Genomic DNA, 20,532 nt, shown 5'->3' with positions numbered 1-20,532 from the left:
TCTTTCTCTGTGGCCTCAGCCAGGCACAGGAAGATCCATGGAAACTAAAGAGAGCTAGAGAGTTCTGAACGCTGTCTCCATGTAAAACATTGGTCGCCGACTCCGTCCACACCTTTGGGAACCCCTGGCCCGACCCCGGCAAAAAGATGTATAAGAAAATTACATATTATTGATATAAATAATAAAATTATTTTCAAAACTGAATGGTAAACATGTATATTTATCATAAGCTTATCTAAATTTTTATAAATATTTGAAATATTTTCCAACTAAAAATTAATTAAAAACAACAGCTTTCATGGAGAAAGTGATATTTGCCTTGAAGGACATACAGGATTTACATAGTCATAGTTTACCAGTTTGTATTAGTTTCCTACTGTTGCTGTAACAAATTACCACAAAATTAGTGGTTTGAAATAATGCAGGTTATTTTACAATATTCAAGGTCAGAAGTCTACAGTAGGTCTCACTGGAGTAATATGAAGATGTCAGCAGGGCTGTGTTTTTCTGGAGGCTCTAGGGGAGAATCTGTTTTCTTAACCTTTTCCAGCTTCTAGAGGCTGCCAACATTAATTGGCTCATGGTCCCTATCCATCTTTAAAGCCAGCAATGGTGGGTCATGTCTTCTCTCTCTTTCTGACTCTTCTGCTTCCCTTTCACCCATTTACATACTGTGTGATTACATGGGGCCCACTTGGGATAATCTCATTATCTTAAAGTCAGCTGATTAGCAATTTTAATTTCATTTGCAACCTTAATTCCCTCTTGCCATATAGCATAATAATATTAATAGGGGATTAGGCTATGGATATCTTTGGGAAGCCATTATACTACCTACCACTGGGTCCATTGGTATTCTTTGTTTACAAGCAATTGAAATTGTCTCTAATGTAAGCAGATAGAGAATTTATTAGGTGGATATAGGTTTAGCTCATAGAATTACAGAAAAGCTGGATAATTTTGCATTAAAAAATGATGTAAAACAGCAGTTCTGGATATATAGAAAATAGATAATTGATAACCTTTTTAATAAATACTATCTTGATGAATCAGCTCCAACTTTGTTTTATTCTTATGGTTCTCAAGATTTAAATTCCAGGGAGAGATAGAATCTGACTGGCTTGCCTTGAGGAATGTTTCTACTCCTTAGCCAGAGCTGGGATGAACACCTTGATTGAGGGACCTATCAAGATTATGTGCAATGAGAAGAGGTTCTTTCCCAATAAAAAATCTAGATATTATTACCAGAAGAAGGAGAATGTATGTTAGGCAAGCAAAACAAGGCCCATTGTAGTAGGGAGAGTCATTTGGGGTAATAATAACAGAGTCTGCTAGGTTGTAGTGGAATCATAATAAACTGCATATTTTATGAATGTTAAGTTTGGCTAGCATGTAGCATTAAATAGACTTCACAAGTAGCAACAGGAAAGGAGGCTCTGGAGTATATATCTGTCCCTGAGTGCACAAGTGGAAGATCTTACCAATGTTACAGGAAAGAGGCAGCTATCACATTTTGAGGAATGAAGACTAATCTGATTGGAACTGTAGTTAAGGAAGCTCAGATTATTGGCTTTGGTAGGAAATGGAATAGGAAGTTAGATTCAGAGACACAGTATGCCACTAGTAGCTATGAACAAATCTTACCTAGTTTTTTTCCTCACACTCCTGTATAGGAAACTGAACTTCTAGTTAATGAAAGCCTAATCTGATTTCCTAGAAAGCAATGAGTTCTCCAGATCCTTGGGGAAGGAGACAAGATTCAAGGGTTTTTTGTTGTTGTTGTTTTTTGTGATGACAGAACTAAAACCACCCACACACAGACTCAGCATAACCTCCCACAATGACAACCACAGAAGCAAGTGTACACAATGCCTTCTTTATCCTACTCTCTTCAATTTTGTCTATCAGACCCTTTAATTATCTATCTCATTGTTCTTCCTGTCCCATAGCTATTTTTCCCCAGTTACTTGGTGAAGGAATTATACATTCATCTTAGCTACATTATTTAACTTAGAATATGCATCACATAAAATTGCTAAGTGACTTTCAAGGAAAGTAATGTTTTATAAATCACACTTTTGAATGTTGATGTTTAAGATTCACAAAGAGAAATTGCTAAGTTAAGTTAATTGTAGGTCAAAAATGTTTGCAACTTACATGATAAAGATAAAAAGAATTCCTGGTCAGAACTACTCATCAAATTCTAGAATGTGAAGCTCAAGCTGTGAATCTGAAAAGAAATGTAAAGTAATAACAGGTACTATCAATGTATCATCATCACTGCCTAGAGATATTTTCCTCTTGCTTCTGAAACATCATCCATTTTTATCTGGATTATAACAGCTCCTCTTCTGCCTCCCTTGTTTTTCTGGCCAGTGGAACATATGAGTCATTTTACCATCTGGGCTAGAGGAAAAGGAGATGTATGGCTGAATAAAGCTGATATTTGCTTGCTTAACATCTATATAATGATGCCTCTGCAGTCCAAAATATCTCCCCTTCTCAGTGTCTTAGGCTCTTTTCAAAACAAAATTAGGGGGTATACTACAAAAGCAATTTCTTGGTACTTATTCCCACCTCTAGGCCAACATTTCCAAACTTTTGGCAAACTTCAGGTAACATTGAATTTTCAAAGATTTGGTAATGGCTGAAAAGGCTGAATTAAATTGATTTAGCAAAATATATAGCACCATATAGTTTTTGAAGTGCCAATCAAAATTCTAAATAACACAACTCCAAGATGAGCACTTAAAGAGATAATGCCAGTCTTTGCTTGAGGTAGGTTTAAGGTTGTCCAGATGTTGTAGGTTTTCACTTCACAGTGTGTGTGTGTGTGTGTGTGTGTGTGTGTGTGTGTGTGAAAGTATACTTTACTAACACCAGGATACAGTGGTAAAAAATAGGCATATATTTTCCTCCTAGTTGCCGGGAGCCGGTCCATCATTGCTGCTTGACACAGTCGCTGCAGGGAAGAAACATCTGCACAGCATATGTTTCAAGGGACCTGGCGTATATGGCATCCTGTTCTTAATATGTTTGCTCCCCTTAGCGCTATGTGTTTTAACCAAGGTCACCTCTCCGAGAAAGGTTGTTTCCCCAGGTAGGGATTTTTCCCTGAAGTTAGGGAGGGAATAAAATCCCTTAACTAAGTGCCAGGCGGGTAGTTAATCACTTTAACTAAGAACAATCACGCTTAAGCTACATAATCTTTACTCCCTGGAATGGAGATAAGAAACACCCTAACCTTTGGAATAGAGATTGATAGGATTGGAATCAACTGGTATAAATACAGATGTAACAAGACAACAGAAGACAGAACCTACACACAGAACCTAGACACAGAACCTAGCTGAAGAACCTAGAGACAGGACTTGGCTGGAGATCCTACACAGAACCTAGAGAGAGAACATGGCAAAAGATCCTGGACAGAACCTGGCTACAGATCTTGGCTGGAGAACCTAGACAGAACATGGCAGGAGAACCTGGATAGAACATAGCAAGAGAACCTGGCTAGAACCTGGCGACCGACCCTGGCTGGAGAATCTGGAGAACCTAGCAAGAGAACATGGCACCAGAACTTGGTTGGAGATCCTGACCAGAACTTCGCTGGAGATCCTGACCAGAACTTGGCTGGAGTTCCTGGCTATAGATCCTGGCTAGGCTGCTGATCAACTGAACGCTGTCTCCATGTCAATCCTTCTTCGCCGACTCCGTCCACACCTTTGGGGACCCCTGGACCCGCTGGGGTCGGACCCCAGCACCTAGTTTATAGACCAAACATAAAGATTATATGTAGAATATATTTCAAGGAATATGAGACCTGTATTTAAGACATTGTAAAACAGATAATCAATTTTTCTTGTGTAAGATTAGAGTACTTCCTTTTCATAGAGTTAATGCAAGCCTTTTAGTTCATAGTTTCATATTGTTGTATTTTGTACACATGACTTTATGTTTTTTTCATTTTTAAAATATGGATGAGAATTTCAATTACCCGAAGAAACAAGATTACTAATAAAATAGCCCGAGTCCTGACAAGCATTGCTGATGAAAGGTGACAGAGGCTATGATGCGTCTGTTAATCAAGTTGTATTAGGTATAGTTCAGGGAACTGGTAATGTTCAGTATGAAAAACCATTGACATAGGTGTATATATAGAATCTCAGAAATTTAGAGCTGCAAGAGATCTTATTCAGATCATTTAATTGTGAAAAAAGGATAATATGGTAACTTCTTTTAGATTATAGAATTAGTTAAGTAGAATCAAGATTATAATGGAAATCTCACATCAGTTCAGTGTTCTTTCTCTATTATCATTCTGCATTTCCATGGCAGCTGACCTTAAATTTCAGAAATGCTGCCATCATCATCATCACTATCAATCATCATCATCACTGATATTTATTGAATGCTTATTATGTGCTAGTTTCTGACATAAGCACTTAATTATCTCCTTGTGCATCACAATAACTCTTGAGGACAGTGATGGCGAACCTATGACACACGTGTCAGAGGTGACATGCGAACTCATTTTTTTGGTTGATTTTTCTTTGTTAAATGGCATTTAAATATATAAAATAAATATCAAAAATATAAGTCTTTGTTTTACTATGGTTGCAAATATCAAAAAATTTCTATATGTGACACGGCACCAGAGTTAAGTTAGGATTTTCAAAATGCTGACACGCCAAGCTCAAAAGGTTCACCATCACTGCTTTAGGGTATAATCCTCATTTTCCAGTTATAGAAAACCAGAATTAGAGAAGTAACCCAGCCAGTAAGAAACAAAGCCAGAAATTAAATGTTGGTCTGACTCCACTAGTTAAAAAACATTTAACTATACTAGTCATCCCTTATTTGTGGAGAATACATTCCAAGACCTCCAATGTATTCATGAAACCACAGATAGTACCAAACCCTTTTTTCCTATGTTTTTTTCCTATGCATACATGCCTTTCCACTTTATGGCTTCTCTTTGACATATCTGAGTTGTTGGCATCACTACTCTTGAACTTTGGGGCCATTGTTAAGTAAAATAAGGGTTATTTAAACACAAGCTCTGCAATACCATGAAAATCAATCTGATAACCAAGATAGCTACTAAGTGACTAAAGGGCGGGAGCGAATACAGTGTGGATGTGATGGACAAAGGAATGACTTACGTACCAGGCAGGACAAGTTGGATGGTGTGTGATTTCATTATGCTGTTTAGAACAACACACATAAACTAGAGGTCCAGTGCACGGGATTTGTGCATGAGTGGGGGGTGTGGCCTGTGGGGATTGGTCCGCTATGGGAGTGCTGCTCATCCCAGTCAGCTGAGCGGCGTGGACCTGCCCTCTGAGTGGCTGCCCCCTGGTCCAGCATCTCCCGTGGAGCTGGAGCACTCGCCTCTCCAGGAGACCGGGCTGGGGCCGGGCCCAGGGGCAATAGCACTGAGAGGCAGCAGCCACGAACCTGCCTCCCAGCCTTCGGGGTCAGCTCTGCAAGCCTGGTGGCAGCGCTGCATGGCCTGCAGGCATCCAGAGGAGGTGGCAGGGAGTGAGGAGGAGGAGCCTGGGGCAAGGAGGCAATGGTCACAGCCGGATCCCAGCCCCGTCGGCCGCGGGGTTCGCAGCAGGAGCAGACGTTCATCCCACTCAGCAGAGCAGCGCTCCCATTGTGGTAGTGCACTGACCACCAGGGGGCAGCTCCTGCATTGAGCATCTGCCCCCTGATGGTCAGTGCGCGTCATTGCAACTGGTCGACTGGTCGTTCTGGTCATTCTACCTTTCAGTCACTGGGCTTTTATTATATAGGATTGTTTATTCTTTTTTTTTTTAATATATTTTATTGATTTTCTACAGAGAGGAAGGGAGAGAGATAGAGAGTTAGAAACATCGATGAGAGAGAAACATCGATCAGCTGCCTCCTGCACATCTCCCACTGGGGATGTGCCCGCAACCCAGGTACATGCCCTTGACCGGAATCGAACCTGGGACCTTTCAGTCCGCAGGCCGACGCTCTATCCACTGAGCCAAACCGGTTTCGGCAGGATTGTTTATTCTTGAATTGTCCATTTAATATCTCCTAACTGCAGTTGACCATGGGTAACTGAAAACCCAAAATGCAAAACCACAGATAAAGGGGACTACTGTACTGGGCTCTATTCTTGAATACCCAAAGCCATTAGATGTGGGACTTGTAGGCAGATTTTATAAGAAGGAAAATGTCATCTTATATAAAAAGGAAATTTCTAATAGTCCACTTCTAACAATTCAGAGTTGGAATGAAACCCTATTTCAATGAGCTCCCCAAATACTGTAAATGTTGAAATGAATCTTGAGGTAAGATTTCTACACTGAGTAAGGAGCTAGACCTATTGATATCAATTCTTTCGTCTAAATCTTCTTTTTTTGAAAATCTTTTTATTAATCATCTGATATATTATTGTGGATCACACAACCTATTTATATTTTGCAATTATTATGATGAGGAGAATATATATTTTAAAGATATCTGAAATTTAGGCTGAATGTTGGTTCTGAAAAATAGTTATGTGCTCTGAAGTGGATATTTATCATTTCTTTTTGCTGCTTGGAATCTAAACATTTTCCTATTTGAGGAATTCCCTACTATATAAACCTATAGGGGAGGCAGAGGTTCCCATTTTAGTAGCAAAAGTGCCAGTACCTTCTTTCCTACCCTCTACTGGTACATGACTTAGGCTCTGGTAATCAAAGTCCTCTCGGGACTTTGAAGCAGGAGTTAGTGATGTAAAGAAGCATAGTCAAGGGAGAATTTATTGGCAACAAGAGCAGCCAATTTTGATTGGCAGAGTTGTCAGGAGCACCATCCTGTGTTGGTGTGGGCTGCATCATCTGGTGTTCTGGGGGCAGCAGTGTGCTCACCAGCCTGGTTATGTCTCATGCCTTAGGTTATGGTTGTGCATGCTCAGCCTCCATTTGTGGCTGCCAGTTTCCAAGCTTGCTTTTCCAGTCTTCTCTACACTTCTGGGAGCCACCCAATATCTTTTCAATAATTTCCTTTTTCTCTTTAATTAACTGGTTTTGGTTAATTATAACCCTAACTCATACATTTCCCATAATAAGGAAATGGAATTCATCACTTTCAGTTTAACTATGAAGTCTTTTTATCTTATAAGTATGAGATTTATTAGAACTTAAATGAATCTCTACTATTTGTAGTGCTATGTGTAAGGCAGTGCTGAAGACTTCCCCAGTATACAATTCAGAGAATGTCCTCTAAGTTTGAATAGTCTATTATGTTAATTATACTATTATGAAAAGTCTAGTATGCTCAAAACAACGTTATCTCCTCTTCTTCTTGAATCTTCCAAGTTATCTCCTCTTCTTCCTGAAAATAATATTAAAGAAATTTAAAAGTATAAACCCTAAAATATAAAGATAATAGGAGGAAGGGCATCAGCACATGAGAGCTTTCAACAAATTTTAAGAAAACAGAAACCAACTGGAGGAATGTAACTGATGGAGCTGGAAGAAAAAAAGCTAAAAACTCAAGAATACTTGGAAGGAATTATAGCTGACATAGGAAATTAGCAAACATAAAGAACAGAGATAGCTACTATTTCAGCCCTGGCCAGTGTGGCTTAATTGGTTGGGCTTTGTCCCATGCATCTAAAGGTTGATGGTTTGATTCCCAGTCAGAACACATGCCCAGGTTTTGGGCTCAATCCCCTGTGGGGAACATGCGGGAGGCAGCCAATCCATGTTTCATTCTCATATTGATGTGTGTTTTTTTCTCTCTCTCCCTCTCCCTTCTTTTCTCTCAAAAAATCAATTAAAAAATCTTAAAGAAAATATAGTTGGTATTTCAGAAAGCTAGGTATAAGTAGTATGGAAAGTAGAAATAAGATACACACAAAACTGAAAAAAATGTCATTGAAAACTATATATAAGTACAGAGCAATATACATGAGCCATATATATAATTTTAAATGTTATTGTAGCCAAAGTTAAAAGAAACAGTGAAATTAATTTTGATATATTTTAATTAATATTTCAACATGTAATCAATGTAAAATTATTACTGCAATATTTTCTTCTCTTTTTGTACTAAATTTACAATCTGGTGTGTATTTTACACTTCTATGCATCTTAATTCAGATTAGCTACATTTCAAGTGTTCAGTAGCTACATGTAGCAGCTAATGGCTACTATATTAGACTATTTAATTCTATATGAAACTCCACACAGAAAAATAAAACAAATGTCTATCTCTAAGACAGAAAAGTGAAATCTCTTTTCACTCCCCTGAAGAAATTGAATGACCCTGGAGCAAGATTTTTGTGTTTTAATATTTATGATTCTCTCAGCAAGACAGCTAACTCCCTTTAAAGTGAGGTTTTTCAGTCTGTGTCCCAGATTTACTGAATCAATCCATTTGGGCTGGGGCCCAGTGCAAGCCAAAGCTACTCTTGTTCTGCTTTGGTTATTTGAACTGCAAGCCTTGGTTGGAAAATCTAATCTGGAGTTCTGTGACAGTCCAAAGTTAGGGAGTGAGACATCCATTTTGTTGATGTGGATTTTGGTCTAGATGATACGGTTCGGGATCTGGGAACTGGAGTGATGGTTTTCTTGAATTGCCAAACAGGTCAAAGACAAAGAGAGAATCTTAAAAGCAGCAAGAGAAAAACAGTTAGTTACCTACAAGGGAGTACCCATACGATTGTTAGCTGATTTCTCAACAGAAACTATGCAGGCCAGAAGGGAGTGGCAAGAAATATTCAAAGTGATGAATAGCAAGAATCTACAACCAAGATTACTCTACCCAGCAAAGCTATCATTTAGAATTGAAGGTCAGATAAAAAGCTTCACAGATAAGAAAAAGCTAAAGGAGTTCATCACTGCTAAACCAGTATTATATGAAATGCTGAAGGGTTTTCTCTAAGAAGAGGAAGAAGAAGAAAAAGGTAAAGATAAAAATTATGAACAACAAAGTGACAACAAATACATATCTATCAACAATAGTGAATCTAAAAATCAAGGGAATAAAAATTCTGATGAACAGAATAAACTGGTGAATAGAATAGAATCAGGGGCATAGAAAGGGAGTGGACTGACAATTCTCGGGGGGAAGAGAGTGTGGGGGGGGGGGAAAAGAGTAACAACTGTAATAATCTGAGCAATAAAGATTTATTAAAAAAAAAAAAAAAGAAACCCAGCAGAAAACAGCAACTGAGATTATGAAGAGCTGAGTAGAGATTTCAGCAGGCATATGGTCTGGATATCAAAGATAGGAATTTAAGTCCTGCCATATGAGAGAGAGACCTTGGTAAATATCTTGGCTTTCAGTTGAGACCCCAGAAGGGTGACATTCTAAGAGTTAGAACCACACCCTAGAAATAAGAGCTACTTCCTAAGAGTAAAGACAAAACTGAAATAGGCTAGTCCTAACATAGCCTAAAATTAAGGTGATCTGCTGGCAGATCATGATCATTAATCACTAGGCCTTTTCCATGTTAGGTCACTAAAAACCTCAGAAATCTTTCACATTCTTTTACTTCCTCTATTCTACTGGCTGGATAATGACGCTCAGTCTTATAGTGAATGCCATGCATTGGAGGTACAGGCCCCTGAAGGTGAAGCTGAGCTTCCCATCCATCCTGCTGAATGGGCTTTTAATAATAAATAATGTATTATGCTACTGAGACTTGAGGGTTTTATCTGTTACAGTGGCTTAACTATTTATATTTATATTTATCATCTCACTGAAATGTTTTCACAAAGGTATAATTTTATTATCTCTATTTCTATCTCATGAAACTAAGGCTCTGAAAAATTAAATAACTAACCTAAGGTCATTCAGTGCATAAATGATGAGGCTAAAATTAGATTTTCTATTTCTTCTTGAGTCTGTTGTTGTGGTTTGTGTCTTCCTAGAAATTTGTTCATTTTGTTTAGATATTCTAACCTATTAGGATACAAATGTTCTCAGTTTTCCCATATAATAACGTTTTATTTCTGTAAGGTTAGTAGTAATGTCTTCTCTTTCATTACTGATTTTAGGAATTTGAGTCTCCTCTCTCTTTTTTACCTTTAAAGATTTGTCAATTTTGTTCATCTTTTTGAAGAACCAACTTTTGGTTTGTTGAAAACCAATCATTTAAAATATATGATGTGAAAATTCTGGAAATCAGATTCTTCCTCCTGTCCAGGGAGTTTTGTTATTGCTGTTTGTTATACTTGTTTTTTTATTTGTTCAATGACTTTTTGGACTTCTATAAAGTCTGTGTTCTTCATGTGTGGCCATGGAAGATTCTGCGTGGTTATTTAGTGCCCAGTTAATGATTAGACAGAGATTTCATTAAACTCTTGGAACCAATATGTCACCCGGTGTTCGTTGAGGGTGTGTGTGTGTGTATGTATGTTGGGGCATGGCTTCAACATTAAGCCAGGCAATTGCCAACTTCTCTTAGCCTTAACTTCTCAAGGTCAGCCTAAGGTAAATGTTTAGGGTCTTCTCTGGTCTTTCCTGAGTTAATGCACAGTTTAGCTCAGCCCTGGTCATGTTTGTGGGTTTCTGGATACCCATGAATATGTTGGAGCTTTTCAAAGTTCCTGCAGACATCATCCAGCTTTTTCATTCAAGCTTTTTGGTTAACCTATTATTGCCCCAACTGTTTGCATTGTCTAGGGCAGCAGCAAAGTTAATCAATTCCTTCTCATTACTTTTGATAAATGCTTCTAGGGAAAATGCTTTTTGCACTGGGGTTGGCTCTGAATCAAATCAAGTGAAGACAATCTGACAAGTGAAATCTTTCCCTAGATAGGTAAAATAATGACTATTCTCTTGGAATTAGGCTTGAAAGAGTTTATTTCTGCCTCATCTGGTGGCTGCCAGGCTGCTGGTTTTCACCATAATTGTGGGCTATTGTTTTTCAATACTAGAGCAGAACTGGAGACAAAGGAATTGGATTAGAGCAAGTCACAACATCACAAAGCTCACTGTTCTTTCTGAGATTCAGCTGGTTTTCTTGCATAAATGCTTCCTAGACTGCTGCAAGCCTTTGGTTAATTTCCAGAATTCTGAAAAAGTTGATTTTGATGATTTTGCCGGTTTTCTCATTGCTTTGTGAAGAAAATGATTTCCAGAGGTCCTTATGCCTTCATTTTTGCTGATGTCACTCTAAAGCTATGGTTAGAACTCAGGCCCTCTCACTCCTTGACCAATCCTCCTCCTAATATATTGCACACATTATATTATAATATGTGCATTAGCGTCAACTGGAAGGCTTGGTAAAATACAGATTGGTGGGCCCCACACCTAGGGTTTCCAATTCAGGCCTGAGGTTGAACATAACTGAGAATTTGCATATTTAAAACATTTCCAGGTAATGCTGAGGCTGTGGTTCTGGGGATCACTCTTTAAGAACCACTGCATTACATAATGTGATATCTTCAACCCATTGCCTTAGGAAGTTCTTCTCACCTCAGAATCAAGAATAATACATATAAGTCAATAATACATATTATCTCTCTATACACATAATTCAACATATAAGCTAATATGTATTTAGTACTTACTACATGCTAAGGATGGTATGCTATACATTGATTAGGTTACTTTAATCTATACAATGACTCATTGGTAGATGTTATTACTTTCCCAATATTTAAATTGGAATTGAACCTAGAGAGGTATGTAGATTGCCCAGAGAGTAACAGAGATCAGTTCTGATGCCTTAGATGACTTAAATTGGCACATGCATTCAGAATTTAAAAACAATGACTCACATGGTGAGAAAGTGATTCCTATTTTGGTTCTATTTTACTATCCTTTTGATTACATCATGATAAAAATGCCATTTGCATGCTTGGTCTTTAATATATGTCTAATGTTTGGTAACTTACCCTTAGGCTCAGAGATTCCAGTAGACAATAGTTTCTAGCTAGAACTTAAAAACATGGTTTTCTTTTCACTTACACTTACTTTCAATTTAGGATAATTAATGGAGGTTTTCCATTTATAATACTTTTATAAAGTTTTTCTCTTAAAGAAATGGAAAAATGCATTTATTTAAAGAAAATAATAAATAATACTGCAAGTAGTATACACAGATATGGTATAAAAAAGATTGAAATTTGGGAAACCTTTCCCCAACTAACAGGTTAGTATAACCAATTGGGTCAACATGCAATATCCTAAAGGGAGATTAGGGAAGTGTGATTAAAGTGTGAATTCTCTTTTCAAGAGGGAGAGATTGGGATGTAAAAAGAGCCAGTTTCTAGAGCAACATATATAAAGCAGATAAATATCGATAAATGGTTCCTTCGTAAGAAATGTACTACAGAGATAGACTGAGATTTAGATTTGGTTTCACAATATGTCTAGCAAATTCTCAGAACTTAAATTTCTATAGTAAATTTTGGCTAATTTGTTTTCATCAAGACCAAAAAAAAAAAAAAGGAATAGTTTTGATTCACTGGGAAGAGATTTGTGCAGCTTCCAGGAACAGCACAAGTAATAGGGCTCTTAATTCTTGGTAGAGGAAGTGCGCTAAATATATCCTGGACGCTGGGCTTGTGTGTGGAGGGTGTGGTGGGGGTTGGGAATAAGATGGGAAGAGAACAGGACTGTAATTAGAGAAGCGGACATGTTCAGGATGTAAAGAGGACTCGTGCGGAACGAAGAAACAATTTAGCATCATTGACATGATTAACTAAACTGTTGGCCGAGTTTAAATTAAGCAAGGTGTTTAGGGACTACAGCTGTCGTGTTTATTTTACTTGCATGTGATGGGAGCTGTTTCTTCCCAGCATGACAACCTATCAGCCTCAAGATGCAAACTGGATGGCTGTGGTCGGGCCAAGGCCCTACAGAGGAAACGCAGGCCTCTCCTATAACCCGTCCCTGATCCAACAGAATCAGAAACAAGGGAGACTGCAGGGTATATGGGCGTGGCCTCTGCGTGGGCAAACGTGCCCTTCCTCCGTCTATTTTTTTCTTGTACCGCTCCTATCTGAACTGCAACGGAGTGAACGTTATGCCAAGAGACTTAACCTTGTTAATCAGGTTCCCAGTCGAATTAGGATTGACTTTTAATGCCTCCATTTTGGTGGCTGCTGTACAAATTTCTGAAAGCCGAGCTGCGCCAGTCCTGCCCTAATTCCCCACACCCCCTTCCCTTTCCTGGAGACCCCACCCTCTTCTCCCAGCCCTAACCACAAAAGGCAGCGCAGTGCCAGCCCAGGACGGGGCCTCGCCCCGCCCCAAACGTCTCAGTGCCGCAGGGAGAGGAGGCGGGCCCAGACGCGGGCGTGGGCTGGGAAACAGTGTGGCCTCGTCCTTCCTCTCTCCGGCCAATCTGAGCAGTCCCCTAGACCGGCAAGGGGGGACCCGGGTGCGGAGACGCCTGAAGTCCTTTTCCCCTTTTTCTGCCACGTCCCATCCATTGACGTGAGCCCACTCCCGAGGTTCCGATTGGATACGTGCATTTTCCAACCCCACTCGAAGTCCTTTAAGTCTATTGGTCGGTGCTGTTTTGGGGGCGGGGTTTGCGTGCCCTCCTCCTCCGCCTCTACTGCGGCGCGAGGGGCGGGACTCGCCGCCGCCTCCCCTGCTTTTTTGGGCTCCGCCACCTGCCACTGCGCGTTAGGCGGGGGAGGAGTCGGAGGCGGAGAAGAAGGCGGTGGTGGCGGGTGGAGGATCGAGCGCTGTTCTCGCTCCGGAGCCGCTGCACAGTTCGGTGAGGGGATTTTTTTTTTTTTAAATCTGGCTTGTTCTGATGTTGGTTATAGGAGGGTCGGGCGAGGAAATTGCTGCCTTTACCTCCTTCCTCTCTTAATTTCTGTCGAGAGGGAGCGGGGCCTATTTCTGGTCCGCTGCGCCGGCCATGGTGGGTGGGGTTGATAGCTGTTTAGAGGCCTCCTCGCCTCCTGGGCCCGGTCCAGCCGGGACCCGGCACCGCACTCGTGTCCCGGCGGATGACATCGGTTGGTCTCGGAGGTCTCCACCGTCCGCTTTTCCCGTGGCCTCTTCTGCTGTCCTTGGTGCCTCGGCCAAGGACCCCGCTGCCTTTCTCCCCACACGGGCGACTGAATGAGTTTCCCCGCACTGACACCCCCACCGCCTTCTCTGCCCACTTGCAGTCTCCCCGCGTAGAGCTGGTGCATCTTACGCCATAGGCCTGCGGCCCGCTCTCCCGAGGAACCGTCCGTCGCCCTCGCTGTGCTGTCTGTGTGTGCGTTTTCCCGAGCTCACCCGAGGCCCGGGCACGCAGTCGCGCTGGGCCCGATCGGAGCCCCATTTCCTCAGTGCTTCTCCCCCTAACGATGCCAGGTCAGGGCCCGCTCTGGCAGTCAGCCTCAGCTGTGGCCTCCCAGAGATTGCTGCTGCACATCATTTTGCGCACATTCAAAATGGTGAGTTTAAAGCCTCTCAGACCAAGTTAAAGAAAAGGGGAGGAGAGAGTTTTGTGGCAGCGAAAGAAGAATCTGTGTAGGAGGTGCCCCTCTCCAGACATATCGTGTTTTTATTTTTATTGACATGCTCATCGACCCTGCTGTGAATCTGCTGGTTCTGTGAAGTTCACGATTATCACAAAAGGCCTAATATGTTGTCATTTTTTATCATGAACTCTGGGATCAGTTAAATTTTTTAAAATGGCAGTCACCTCTGCTGAAGACTACAGACCATTTGAAGAGTGTAAATAAGCATGAAGATTAAAGAAATAAACGTTTGAGCTATTTTTTTCAGTTTTCAATTGCCTTATGAAACTCGTGTCTTTTTATATGCAATACCTTTAGTTTTTAAAATTAACGGCAGACATGCAAACGACGTAAAATTCAGCAATATAGAAAAATAATGACTAGGTGAAATGTGAACGTTTCATCCCTCAGTCCCGTTTTACTGTGGAGAGTTAACAATTTACGTTCATCTTTCTAAGTGCACTTTTAAACATATGCATACACATAAAGTTGTTTGGGAGGATGGTATACCAAACACGTTGATATATCACTTGCTTTCTTTACTTAATTATATATCTTGGACATCTTTACTTGTTACATATAGGTCTCCCTAATACTTTTTTTAAAGGTTAAGTGATATTTCATTGTTCGAATAGGCTAGAATTTATTTAACGATATCTCTTACTGAAAGACATTTAAATTAGTTTCTTTTTGCTATCACAAAATGCTTTCTTTAAAGCCAACTTTTAAATGTATTGATGTTTTTAATTACAAACTTTAAATCTTTGTAAATTTTAAAAACAGTACTGGAGAATATAAGATTGTTCTACACCTTCCTATAGTTCTACCTTCAGAGTCAACTCTTCAGAAAACTTCCTCCGTCAGTATGTGATTATTTCTGGAGCATGGATTCCTAGAAATGGAATTGCTGGGTTAAAGAGTATGCATACTTTAAATTTTGATAACCATTTCTTCCTCATTTTTCCCCAAAGTTATTCATTACTGTTTTTATGCATTTCTTCTCCAGAAGAACTTTAGACTCAACTTGTAAATTAAAAAATCTTTAAGTACCACATTGTTATGGTTATTGTTTAATAAGTCTTGAAATCAGATAATGAGTCTCCAACTTCATTCTTTTTCAAAGTCATTTTGGCCATTTTAGTTCTTTTGCTTTTCGATAATTTTTTTTAGAAGTGATAGGATTTCTACAAAAAGTGCCGAGGAGATTTTCATTTAGATTGTCTTGAATATATTCACCAATTAAGAATTGACATCTCAATATTGAGTCTTCCAATTAATGAACACAGGATATCTTCATTTATTTAAACCTTGCTTGATTTCTTTTATCAGCATTTTGTAATTTCAGCATTCAGGTGTATACTGAAAAAAATCTCATTTTTGTTAAGATTTATACCCAGGTATTTCATTACTTCTGATACCAGTTAAAATTTAGTATGCAGTTGTTCATTGATAGTATATAGACATACAGTTGTTTTTTGTATATCTTGAATATGGCAACTTTGCTAAATTCACTTAAATCTAGTAAGGTTTTTTTTGTTGTTGTTGTTTCTTTGGCATTTTTCTATGTAAATAATGATGTCATTTGCAAATAAAGAACAGTTTTATTTCTTTGTTTTCACTTTGTGTGTACAACCTACTTTCTTTTTCCTCCCTTATTTCATTGGCTAGGATTTCCAGCATGATATTAAACGAGTGGTGAGAGCAGATATTTTGTCTTGTTCCTGATGTTAAGAGGAAAACTTTTGTTCTTTAAGTATAAAGGGCCTTTAACCAATCAACTATATATAGTTACAGTAAGTGTAATAGGTCTTTTATCAAGTTAAGGATGTTCCCATTCTGTTCCTAGATTGCTGAGTTTTTATTATGAGTGGTCATTGAGTTCGCTCAAACTTTCTTGCTGTATTTATTGAGGTGATCATATGGTTTATCTTCTTTGGTCTGTTAATAAGATGAATTACATTGATTTGTTTTCAAATGTTGAATCAACCTTGCATTTTCTAGGTGTACCTCCCTTGGACATGATGTATTATCATTTTCATATATTAGTGGATTTAATTTGCTAATATTTTGTTGAATACTTTTTTGTATCTTTATGAAAGATGCTTTTTCATAATTTTTTGGTATCAAAATGATGCTGGCCTTATATAGTGTTTCTTCTTGTATTTTCTGAAAAATTTTGGATAGGCTTAATACTTGTTTCATAAATGTTCACTAGAGTTTGCAAGCCACCCACCCATCTGGGTCTAGAGTTTTCTTTAATGGTTTTAAAGGATAAACTTATTTGCTTTAATAGGTATAGGATGATTAGGGTTATCTGTTTTTGAAAGCTTCCAGTCTTTGACGATGTGAGTGACCTTTACTCACTATGTGTGAGCTTTAATAGTTGGTATCTTTCAAGGAATGTACCTGTTTCATCTATTCATTGCCATAATGTTTCTTTATTGCCCTTTTAATGTCTGTAGCATCTGTAGTGATATCCTTTCTTACATTACTGATATTGACAGTGTGTCCTCGCTTTTGTCTTTATTAGTAGGTTTTCTGGTTTATCAAAAATGTTTTGTTTTTCCGAAGATCCAGTTTTTTTATTTTTATTGTTATTTAAAATACATTTTTAATTTAATTGATTTCTGCTCTTTACTATTTCTTTTTGTATGCTTTGGGTTTAAATCTCTATTCTAATTTCTTAAGGTATAAGCTTAGGCCATTGACCTTCTTTTCCTTCTCAGCACTGCTTTAGATATTCTCATAAATTTTGCTATGTTGATACTAGAGGCCTGGTGCATGAAATTCATGCACCAGTGCAGTCCCTAGACCTAGCCGGCGATTGAAACGTGAGCATCTAGCGTGGAAGGGCAGGTCCCAGCTGACTTCTGGGCCCTGGGCAGCAACTGGGCCCCCGGACCCCCATGCGCCCCTCTCCACCTGAGTCACGAGCCTGAGTCCCCATGTAGAGATGCAGTGAGTGCAGCCGGACGCCGCAGGCCAGGGCGCAACGTGGGCCTCTGGGTCGCCCAGCAGTGCCACATGGAAGCCGGGTGAGCAGTGCGCTCTCTCCCGGCTGGCCTTGTCTACTGGCTCCTGCGCGAACCCACGGGGAGCCCTACGAGCCCCTGCAGTCCTGGCGGCTGCAGCCGGCTCACCCGGAAGAAGCCGTGTGGGTGCGTGACAGGCTCCACGCGGGCACCCGGCACCTGAGTACGGGGGCTTCCCTGGCACGCGAGCCCTGGCATCCTGGGGGAGGATAGTAGGGGGAGTGAGAGCAAGCTCAGTGGACACCTTGCATTCTCACTGCACCTCTGTCCCCGTCACCCCTGCCCCCAGGTAGCCGGCAAGAGGTCACAGCCCCCTGGCCAGGTACCGTGGGAGGTTGGTCACCGCCACCCAACCCCCGTACCCCATCCCAGCCGGGGGCCTGGCCCCGATCAGGCAATCAGGGCCTGCCGGCCGCTGGTCGCTTTCTGCAGAGTGATCGGTTGGGGCCAGGCCCCCTGTCCGGCTCCCTCAGCACCTGGGAGCAGGGCAGCGGCCCCGCCCCCTGCCGTTGCCGCTGGTTGCCGTCTGTGGGGCGATCGGCAGGGCAGTTGGGCCCCTGCTTGCATCTGCCTTGTCCTGGTGCCGCCCGCTCACCTGCTCTACCATCCCACCACCGTCCCGCTCTTGTTGAGGCCCATTGGGGCCGGGAGTGCCTCCACTGCCACCTGCTGCCAGCACCGCATTGCCTATGCCTGCCATGTTCTGCACCACCCCTGGTGGTCAGCGCACATCATAGTGAGCAGTTGAGCTCCCGGTTGAACTCTTGGTTGAGAGGACAATTTGCATATTAGGCTTTTATTATATAGGATTTTCTGAGTTCTTATGTGACTTTTGCTTTGACTTATGGGTTATTTAGAATAGAAGTATATTATTTACATTCCAAATATTTGATGATTTTACCTAGTTCTTTCAGTAATTGATTTTTATGTTTAATTTTGTTATAAGCGAGTAATATAGAATATATAATTTCTTTTAAACTCTTTGAAATATTTTTTATGGAAGAATATGGTTAGACTTGGTAAATGTTCTATGTGTACTTCCAAATATTGTGGATTGTGCTTTTGGGTAGAGTATTCTATAAGTTCTTTATTCCATATTAAATGTTAATTTCAATATTTTATATTTAATATGCTATAATTGTCATGTCAAATTAATTGATGGTGCTTATTAGGTTGTCTGTTTCTTTATGGGGATTCTACCTACTTGTTGATCACCATAGGAAAAGTTTAAGTCTCCAAATATAATTGCATGTTTATTTTTCCTTTTTGTTCTAGCAAGTTTTGCTTCATGTATTTTGACCTCTGTTGTTAGGTGCATATATATTTAGGGTTGTATGTCTTCTTGAATTTACTCCTTTGTCTTATATAATATTCCTCTTTATCTCAGTTGTATTTCTTCTTCTGCAGTCTACTTTATCTGAAATTAATATTCCCACTACACCTTTCTTTTGATTAGGTTTTGCATGATACATCCTTTTACTTTGAATTTATGCCTTTATATTTAAAGTGGGTTTGCTGTAGACAACTCACTTTTTAAATCCATCCTGACAGTCTGGCTTTTTAGTTCAGTTGTTTACACCATTTATGTTTAATGTAATCATTGATGTAAATCTGCCATCTTACTTTCTATTTAACCCATCTGCTTTATGGTCTCTATTTTTTAGCTCATTTTTTCTTGATTTGCTCTTTACTACTCATATTTATTTTGCTTCTTTAAAAAGTTATACTTATTTCTCTGTGATTTATATTATGCATCTTTAATTCCAGTCTGTATTCAAGCAATGTAATACTACTTTTTTATATAGTGTCAGAGCCCTATAACAGTATATTTTCACTTTTTCTTTCCTATCTTTTGTACTATTATTGTCATACTTTTACTTATGCCATATATTCATGATATCTCGCTATTAAGTTTGCTCTAGACCTGCACTGTCCAGTATGTTAGTCACTAGCCAGTGTGACTATCACTATTGTAGTAGCCATTTTTCAAGTCTTAGTAGCTATGTGTAGCTTTTAGCTTTAACATTGAACTGTGTAAGACATAGAATATTTCTGTCTCACAACGTTCTATCAGTGCTACTGTACACAGTTCTGTTTTGAAGTGACTAAAAATAGGAAAAAATATTTTACATTTACCTTCAATTTAATTATTTTTAGACGTCTTCAGATCTTTGTAGAATCAAGTGTCTGTTCTTTCTGCCTGAAGAACTTTATTTCACATTTCTTGCAGTTCAGATCTACTGCTAACAAAGTTTCTTGGATTGACTTAAAATGCTTTATTTTACCTTTTCTTTAGAAAGATTATTTTGTTTGGTACAGAATTCGTGTTCACATGTTTTTCTCATACGTATCACTTTAAGGATGACACTGTATACTCTTTGGCTTGCATTGTTTCTGATAAGTTAGTTGAAATTCCTCTCTCCATTAAATGTTCCCCTTATTGTTTATTTTTATAGTAGATTGAATATGATTTGTTGTGTGTGTGTATGTGTTCTGTATTTATCCTGATATTTGTGGTTCACCACTGAGCTTCTTAGATTTATGGTTTGATCTTTGAATCACATTTAGAAAATTCTCAGCATTTTTCTCCTAATATATTTTCTGTACCATTTACTGTTTTCCTGTGGGATTCCAGTGACACACGTGGTACTTCATTTGCTACAGTTCCACAATTCTTGGAGGGTTTGTTTTCTGTCCTCTCCCTACTGCCTCCTCCCCAACCCCCCTCCTTTGACACACACACACACACACACACACACACACACACTCACACACACACTTTTAGAAAAGTACTTTGTATCTCAGTTTGGGTAATTTCTCATGACCTGTTTTGAAGCTTATTTATACTTTCCTTGACTGGTCTTTTTATGAGCCCATAAAATACATTCCTCATCTCTGTTAATGTGTTTTTTATTTCTTGAATTTTCATCTTCATTCTTGAAATCTGTGATCTGTTTCCTAACCCTACTCCAGCAAAGGCCCTTTCTCTTTTACTTATCCCCTAGCCAAAATGGAGGACAGTGGTTGCTGCCCTTCTCCCAGTGGTTTAA

General features: G+C 39.5%; 1 protein-coding gene across 2 annotated transcripts in view; it reads left to right on the top strand.

Annotated features, from left to right (window-relative positions):
• Positions 1 to 13,570: 13,570 nt before the first annotated feature.
• PJA2 (praja ring finger 2, E3 ubiquitin protein ligase) overlaps positions 13,571 to 20,532 on the top strand; it is a 65,526-nt gene continuing 58,564 nt past the window's right edge. The window contains exons 1-2 of one of the 2 annotated variants that reach the window (XM_005866445.2): positions 13,571 to 13,708; positions 14,112 to 14,384. The gene's annotated coding sequence lies outside the window, so the exon portion shown is untranslated. The remainder of the gene's footprint in view (positions 13,709 to 14,111; positions 14,385 to 20,532) is intronic. The other variant, XM_005866444.2, reaches the window with a different exon arrangement.

Source organism: Myotis brandtii, unplaced genomic scaffold (genome assembly GCF_000412655.1).
Source record: "Myotis brandtii unplaced genomic scaffold, ASM41265v1 scaffold230, whole genome shotgun sequence".
Lineage (NCBI taxonomy): Eukaryota > Metazoa > Chordata > Mammalia > Chiroptera > Vespertilionidae > Myotis > Myotis brandtii.
This window is presented reverse-complemented; position numbering and strand designations above follow the sequence as displayed.